The sequence below is a fragment of the Neomonachus schauinslandi genome, chromosome 1 (assembly GCF_002201575.2).
Source record: "Neomonachus schauinslandi chromosome 1, ASM220157v2, whole genome shotgun sequence".
In the NCBI taxonomy this organism is placed as follows: Eukaryota; Metazoa; Chordata; class Mammalia; order Carnivora; family Phocidae; genus Neomonachus; species Neomonachus schauinslandi.
Window position 1 is genome coordinate 154,710,779 of NC_058403.1, and position 6,134 is coordinate 154,716,912.

At 43.4% G+C, this 6,134-nt stretch overlaps 1 pseudogene; it reads left to right on the plus strand.

Moving 5' to 3' along the window:
* The first annotated feature begins 3,276 nt into the window (after window positions 1–3,276).
* Window positions 3,277–5,567, plus strand: LOC110569650 (annotated as a pseudogene).
* Window positions 5,568–6,134: the final 567 nt, after the last annotated feature.

The window sequence follows — 6,134 nt, forward strand, 5'->3', positions numbered from 1 at the left end:
ACAAACCATCAGTAAGTCGAGAGTACTTGGAAAACAATTTCCTCTCAGAAATGAAGGCACTTTTAGGACCATCATAGACAGCACCACGGAACTGACCCGAGAGGTCCCAAGGCCTCCTAGAAATCAGACGTGGAGTGAAAGAGGGGCCAGCAGCCATGGGAATGCACTAGTTTTGTCTGAGAGTATTTCTCAGCTGGATTGTGCCTTTTGCACTTTAAACCTTTGAGGTTGCCCCAGAGCCTCTCCAAAATGCCAGAAATTCACCCTCACTTACCTTCCCAAATAACAACACCTAAAGCTATAGGTAACAGAAAATGAACTTAGCTGGTTTCAACTCCAAGAACATTTTTTCACATAAAATAATCCAAAATGGGCAGGGCAGCTCCTGAATTAGGATTATAAATGCCGGGTTATGGTCTCCCCTTTCAATCACTCCAATGCATTCAGTCTACCTCTAAGTCTGATGCTGCAACAGCTGTGGTCATTTCTGACATCACTTGCAGGCAAATGGCCAGAGGCAGAAGAGGTTCTGCCTCTTTCTTACACATAAAGAATGAGGCTATCTTTCAAAAAAGACACCAGCTGGAGAGAGCCAGGGAGAATGACAGAGTAGGAAGATCTTGAGCTCACCTCCTTCCATGGACACATTGAGGCAATGACTACATATAATGCAATTCACTCTGGAAACATCCTGAAAACTGGCAGAACAGATCATCCACAGCCAAAGACATAAAGAAAAAGCTACATCAAGAAGGGTAGGAGAGGCAGAGACATGGTCAGAAAACAAACCCCCAGTATGGTGACCCACAAGCAGGAGAGATATCAGAGGTGCAGAAGTCCTCCCTGAGTAGCGAGGGGATCAAGAACCACATCAGGCACCTCCAGCCCTAGAGGCCTGATCCAGAAAGACAAGCCCCCATAATGTCTGCTTTTAAATTGGCAGACATTAACTCAGGGAGAGCCAGAGGGCTACAAGAAACCAAGTCTTCATTCTTAAAGGAGCAGCATTCCATATCACTCCAGCACAGAGGCAACAGTTTTGAAAAGAGCCTGGATGGGGCGCCTGGGTGGCTCAGTCAGTTAAGCATCTGCCTTTGGCTTGGGTCATGATCCCAGGGTCCTGGGATCGAGCCCCACATTGGGCTCCTTGCTCAGCAGGGAGCCTACTCCTCCCTCTGCCTATGGCTCCGAGCCCCTGCTTGTACTCTCTCTCTCTATCTCTCTCTCTCATTCTAAGGAAAAAAAGAAAGAAAGAAAAGAAAAGAGCCTGGGTTACACCTGAAGATTTACTGACTAACTTTAGGACATGTGCCAGAGGGGCAGGGATCTGAAGGAGCTTTCTCTGGAAGTAGAAATGCCGGCAGTTGCCATTTTTTTTTCCTTCAGCCTTGCTGTCTGGACACTTGTGGGAGCCAGTTCTGATTCTTTCCATTTACTTTACTAGTACTGTTCAACCTTGGTATTAGTATTCCCTTGTAGACCTGCCTCACCCAACATATCTGTCCCAGAAGGTACCCCTCCAATGTGGCTTCTTCCCTGCCACATTTAGCAGGCAGTCTCAATTGGGAACCAGTGTTCTCCCAAAGTGACTACAGCCCTACCAAACCCAACAGACAGCCTAGGCCACATCTGATGCCCTTCCAGGGGGATTCCTGCCCCAGTGAGGGAACCAGCCCCACTCACTAGTGCACTTGCAGCAGTTACAGCTAGGTCTCTAAGCCAACCATACCCAACAGCATTCTCACAGCAGTTACAGCCCAGTCACAAACAAGAGGGCACATACAGCCCATACAGTAGACACTCTTGAAATACCTTGTTCTGGTGGCAAGAAGAATTGGACTACTGGGCCCCATAGGATACCTTCTACATGAGGCCACTACTTTCTTTTTTTTTTTTTTAAAGATTTTATTTATTTATTCATGAGAGACAGAGAGAGAGACAGAGGCAGAGGGAGAAGCAGGCTCCCCGCGGAGCAGGGAGCCCGATGCGGGACTCGATCCCAGGACCCTGGGATCATGACCTGAGCCGAAGGCAGACGCTTAACCCACTGAGCCACCCAGGCATCCCGAGGCCACTACTTTCAAGACCAGGAGACTACCAAATACATAGAAACAAACAGACAAAATGGAGACAAAGAAGTATATTTCGACTAAAGAACAAGACAAAACCTCAGAAAGAGCTAAACAGAATGTAGATAAGCAATCTACTTGATAGAGTTCAAAGTAATGGTCCTAAAGATGCTCACCAGATTTGAGAGAAGTGTGGCTAAATTCAGTGAGAACTTCAACAAAGTGTGAGAAAATATAAAAAGGAACCAATCAGAGCTGAATTATACAGTAACTAAAATGAACTAGAGGGATTCAACAGCAGATTGGAGGATACAGAAGAATGGATTAACAATCTAAAAGAGCAGTGGGGGCATCTGGCTGGCTCAGCTGGAGGAGCATGTGACTCTTGATTTGGGGGTCATGAGTTTGAGCCCCACACTGGGTGTAGAGATTACTTAAATAAATAAAACTTTAAAAAATAAATAAATAAGAAAATTAAGAAAGAAAGAAAGAAAAAGAAAGAAAGAGGGGGCTGTGGAAAGCAACCAAGCTGAAAAGCAAAAAATTTTTTTTTTTTTTTAAAGTAGGCTCCACACCTAGCATGGAGCCCAGTGCGGGGCTTGAACTCACAACCCTGAGATTAAGACCTGAGCTGAGATCAAGAGTCAAACGCTTAACTGACTGAGCCACCCAGGTGATCCCCCAATTTTTTTTAACTGAAAATACTTTAAGGGACTTCTTGGGACAACATTGAGCACACTAACATTCACATTTTAAGGGTCCCAGAAGGAAAAGAGAAAGAGGAACAGAAAATTTATTTATTTATTTATTTAAGATTTTATTTATTTATTTGACAGAGAGAAACACAGTGAGAGAGGGAACACAAGCAGGGGGAGTGGGAGAGGGAGAAGCAGGCTTCCCACTGAGCAGGGAGCCTGATGGGGGGGGCTTGATCCCAGGACTCCGGGATCATGACCATAGCCAAGGCAGACACTTAATGACTGAACCATCCAGGTGCCCCCCAGAAAATTTATTTGAAGAAATAATAGTTGGAAATTTTCCTAACCTGGGGAAGGAAACAGATATCCAGGTCCAGAAAGCAAAGAAAGCTCCAAACAAGATGAACCCAAGGAGGTCCACACCAAGACACATAATAATTAAAATATCAGGTCCTCCCCAGCCAGTGGTGGCTGGTAGGTGTGTGTGGGTGTGGGCAGCCATCTGGGCCATGGGAGTTGCTGACCAGTGGCTCCAGCAGCAATGGCAGCAACAGGGATGGCAGCAGCATCAGGGCCAAGAGGATGGTGCCAAGAAAGGCAGGAAATACAATGAAGTGTGCTGGGAAGGAAGGTATCCCCAGATCGTCAAGGAGAACGAGCTCTTCCAGCACTATTACCAGGAGTTCAAGAATGCCCAAGGGCCAATGGGACCAGGTCATGGAAGCACTCAGGGCACCCCTCCCCCCCCGCAGCCACTTTAGATTACTGGTTACAAAAGCCACACAAAAAACTCTCTATTGTTTAAAGAACAAGTATTTCAAGAAATTGGAGAACCTGAAGTGGAAGGTCAGAAAGTTAAAGTTCCACAGCCCCTGAGTTGGTATTCTGAAGAAATTTCCTGGCACAAAAATTTAAGTGGAAAAATCTGAGAAGGTCTCCACAATTGAAAAAGTTTCACCAGTTTCTAGTTAGTGAAACTGAATCTGGAAAAATCAGTTGTCAAGAAGCTGTTAGCATGATTCCACTACTGTTACTTAATACTCACCCTCTCTGTAAGATCTTAGACACGTGTTTAGCACCTGGATCAAAGACCACACAATTAATTGAAATGTTACATGCTGACATGAATGTCCGTTTTCCTGAAGGGTTTGTTGTCACGATGATGAGGACAACAAGCATTGCTATCTGCTCATTCATCAGGTCAAAACGCTGAGCAGCCTCTGCATCCATGGTGATCAACCATGATGTGTTCGGCATATCTAGATTCAAAATAGATGTAAATAGGAGGAAAGAGATTCTTTTCTATAATTGCATTTTATGTGATGTCCCTTGCAGTGGAGATGGCACTATGAGAAAAAAAGCAGTGATGTCTGGAAAAAGTGGAAGACCTTATATAACTTGCAGCTGCATGATTTATAGCTGTGGATTGCAATGCAAGACACTGAGAAGCTAGTAGAAGGTGGTAGGTTGGTGTCTTCTACATGTTCACTAAACCCCCATTGAAGATGAAGTGGTAATAGCATCTTTACTGGAAAAAAAGTGAAGGTGCTTTGGAGCTTGCTGATATGTTTTCTGAACTGCCAGGACTAAAATGGATGCCTGGAATTACACAGTGGAAGATAATGATGAAAGATGAACAGTGGTTTACAGAGTAGGATGATAGTCCTCACAGCAGACATACCCAGATTTGGCCTACCATGTTCCTACCAAAGGACCCAGAAAAGTTACAGGGGATGCACCTAGAGTGGTGACCTAGAATATTACCACATCATCAAATACTGGAGGGTTCTTTGTAGATGTATGAGAGAAAAAGTCTTCAATTCCATGGCACAAATGTCCACCAAAGCTGGAGGGTGAATCTGTGGTACCCAGAGAAACTGGTCCAACACTGCAAATCCCACAGAAGGAAAATTACAGACACTTCTGAGCTGGAAAGTTAACCAGGTAGCAGAATTGACAACACATAGATAATGGAAAGAACTGAGAATTTAGAGAACAATGGAAATAAGAAAGATGGAGTGTGTGGTCCTTCTCCATCTAATAAAATGAAGTTATTTGGAAGAATTTAAAGAAGATTCATTTGTATTTATTCCTGTATAATTCCTGTATTATTTCCACCTATCCAGAAATTCTGTGTACTGGGTCCTTCATTCCTAAGATGAATTTGTTAACCCAAACTATGGAAGGGAAGAAAAGGCAACTCTACATAGTCTCCAAGGAGCTAAGGAATGTGCTGCTGAATAATAGTGAGAGGATGAAAGTTATAAACACTGGGATAAAAGTCTGGTGTTGGAATAACAGTGATGAAAAGTTTGATTGTGCTTTTCAGTTAGCACAAGAGGGAATATACACATTGTATCCATTTATTAATTCAAGAATGATCACTGTATCAATGGAAGATGTTAAAATTCTATTGACCCAGGAAAATCCATTTTTAAAGAAAACTTAGCAGTGAGACATATAGCCAAACCAAGGACTTGGCTAGAGGGAGCATCATCCTGACGTACGACTCAGACCCTACTAAACTGGATACCCTTCAGTGTCCCATTGTGTTATGTGGATGGCAGGGAAAGCCTTCCATTTGGACTTTTATGCCCAAGAATGAATGGCTTCATTATCTCAGGATGATGGGGCTAGAAGTGTTGGCAGGATGAAGGAAGGGACTGTTCGGGTACATGAGAACACAAGCAGGTCTGGGCTGCCTGAGGACAAAGTGAGTGCCAAACATGGAGTGGAGCAGGCCACCAGCACAGACACTGTTGTGGGACCTGATCCATCAGGGGCTGCCCTGCTCCAGTGAGGACACCCAGGGAGAGCCTGCCTGGGCCTGGCAGGGGCCTTCACCTTGGTGTTCAATGCCAAACCCAGAACTTCTGACCTTTAAATATGTATTTTTGAAGACTGGAAACTGATGGAATGATAGAATAGTCTGTGAATGATCGCAGTACTGCTTTCATATATTTTTTTAACTTGTTAGAAAAGCTGGGTCCAATGTACCTATTGTAGGCAGTAGACTTTCACCATTAAAGTCTTACTTCTATCAAGAAACAAAACTGCCCTTGCAGGAATTTTCAGTTCCCTTTTGTTAGGCCTATATTGGTCTTAAGTACCACCAATTGTTTTAATTATTACTTATAGAAAGAATCTATAACTCATTATGAATTGGAAAACCACACTGTAAGCTTTAATGATCATATTAAGTTGTACATTAGCTGTGTGACATTAGTATGCAGTAGGTTAATATCTGAGGTCTCAGATGACTTCTGTGCCTTTGTAATAAAAGGTAAAATAAACTGTTTCTCAAAGTTTAAAATTAAGACATCAAAAGTTAGAAATAAAAGAATCTTAAAAGCAGCAAGAGAAAAGC